Genomic DNA, 2882 nt, shown 5'->3' on the forward strand with positions numbered 1-2882 from the left:
ATCAACTCAGACGATTGTTAACCAGAACAATGTAGAAGCTCCAAGCTAGTATTTTTAAGCTACGTTGCCCACAAGCAATCCAATCAACTCTCATGCTGGCCCCCCAAATAGTCTGACCCATCAGTCACAGAAGGACTGACTCTCATAAAAAATTATGCAGAGGCCACTCACCTTACTTTCTCAGCTGATTGAGGAAATTGTGCATATAGGTCGTACATGCACCAAGTGCCCGTCCCTGTCTTGCTAAAAAAATTACACAATTTTCCTAGTTAGTCATCTCGAAAGTTGACCCACTCCTCATCCCAAAAATTACACAGTCTTCATGAGCAGGCCTTCTCCTGCCCAGCAGTCTGCTCAACTTAGAAACTGTGTGGAGATGATTAGTAGGCTGACCTCCCAGCCCCAGTGCAGTTTCCCCTGCCAGTAGCTCCTAGCAGCAGACTGCCAATTCCCTCCAAGAATTGCACAGTTTTTGCTGCCAGTGACTGAGCAGCCAACTACTAGCTCCCTTTGGGAATTGCATTGTTCTAGCTGCCAGTGACCCCAGTAGCCAACTACGAGTTCCCTCTGGGAATTGCATAGTTTTGGCTGCCAGTATCTCGGGCAGTTCCTCCCAAAAACTACATAATCCCTACTTGTTGGACCTCCTTACAGCTTAGACTGTTCCTCCAGAAAATTGCACAAATTTGGTCTTCTAGCCCTTGTTTTTCACTCATTCTAGAAACTGCACAGATCCTACCTACCTTGCCTTCCTATAGCCTAGACTGTCCCTCCCAAACTGTGCACAATTTTTCCTTCCAGTCGAGCTGGACCTCGTAGACAGTCACTATTGACTTGGACTATCCATCCCCATCACTCAGTGACTCTTACACACTTTTCATCAGCAGTGCCCAGAGCCATCATCCTGCTTCACAACCTTGTTTCCTTTCCTAGTCACCTCCATCCAAAATGATCATGCGTTATGGTAGACTAGGAGGTTTTGGATTTGATGTCGTCTCATCATGGACTGCAGGTATAGGTACACCAACAAACATCGCAAGATGATGAATGGGATACATGAATGGACCACATGCAAAAGGATAGGTTCACCAACAGACAAACAAATGATGCATGCGAAGAGATGTGATCCCCAACGGAAAAATGGAAAAACATTCACCTTCATGAAAAAATGAGCCTGTCAAGCCTTCCAACATGAAAGCAAGGAGCAACATGTCAAAGCTTCATCAAGCAAACCAAAGACCATCAAAGACTCCGCGCACTTCACCATGTGGGGGTGAAGCTATGATACACCATGAAGACATCTGTCATGCAGAAAGAGTCAATTTTGCAGACAAAACCGACCTCCCTAGAAAACAATGCTTTTCTAGTGACAAACAAAACAATCAAGCACTATCTTTCCCTAAATATGGATTCAAAATAAAAGCAACCAGGTGTTTAAGGCTTACCTCTAGTCAAACACTGTTTGTAGCAGCCAAGCCTCTTCGATCCAGATGAGCTCCTTCTCCTTGAAGCCTGCATTCACTAACAAGCAAACGATTACATAGCACCTGAATAACTCATATAATAAAACATATTCATCATAAAGACCAAGGAGTTTATGAAACAAATTATATATAACAACTTGTTGAGAAAAATGAACTTAATTATATTAATTGGAAACAAAAGAAACCATTACAACCAGTGCCTTGGTGTTGTGCAGGTCCCTCCTAGGGTCCAGCAAGAGTTCTCCTCTACTTTGATCAGCTCACCCACTTCCAAATGAAGCTAAGAAAGGATTGGAATCTCTCCTCTCAAGCTCTATAAGGGAGTCCTAATTTCAGCAGCATCTACCCTTAGGAATGTTCAGCTTTCAACTTCTCCTCCCTCTGGCCCAATTCCTGTATTTATAATGCTTTGGAGGAAGTTAAACAGGTCCACCATCAATGGGATAAGCCCCTCTTTCAAAGGGATAGCTCCCCTCTTCATGGGATAAGTTCCTCTTTCATTGGGATGCATGAACCATCTAGAGGCGCTCAATCCACGTCAAACCATCTTCTAGAATGCTCTAGAATCGACCACAAGTAAGTTTTTTGAAGTAAAAATTCCGCCTTTTGACTTTTACAGGGGTACACACCCACCCCTTTATAGACAGAGCGTACAAGTACACAGGTATTATGAACTTGAGGTGCGTACATGCAGGTAAGAGTAAGAGAAAGTGCGGAACCAGAGTTATATTGATTTTTAAAGGCTTTCTCTCTTTTTTGGAGTTTGACATGAGGAGCAAAGGTATAAGACTTGCCAAGGAGGACAGTATGGTTGTTTATGGAGCCATACTGACTGCAAATAGTCATGGTGACAAATTTTAGTGTAACAGATTGCCCCCTAAAGTGCGAGGTATGTAGTAGATTAGGGTTTCATATCATCTAGGAAGGGTGAAGCACTTTATCATTTCGAGGATTATCTTGTGGAGAGCCCAGTTGGAACTTGCAAATATTCAACAAAAAATACATATATGGGATCATATCATCACTGAGGTAGGCATTCCCATACTCAGATCAAAAACTTAACTAACAAACTAACTACTGCTCTGATATAGGAATGATTTTGCAATACATCATAATCATAGACACATGTAGACACAGTATGGACGCAACCATCTATTTATAATTAGTCTACTGTATAATGAATACAGAACTCCTCGCAGCCTGGATGGCAGAAACTAGATCCAGGGTCTTCATTTCTGCTTCCCAAAATAGTACGATTCTATCCATGCGAATAAATGAGTTGATGTCGAACATGGTAGAAACCACTTGATTACGAGTCGATGATGTAAACTGTTAACAAGTGTGAGAGAAACCACCAGTGATGTCAATGGTTCTCAAAGTACCCAGTACAATCCATGA

This window comes from Pinus tabuliformis, chromosome 5_2 (genome assembly GCF_031772625.1).
Source record: "Pinus tabuliformis cultivar Carrire ecotype Pingquan chromosome 5_2, CPIR1, whole genome shotgun sequence".
NCBI lineage: Eukaryota > Viridiplantae > Streptophyta > Pinopsida > Pinales > Pinaceae > Pinus > Pinus tabuliformis.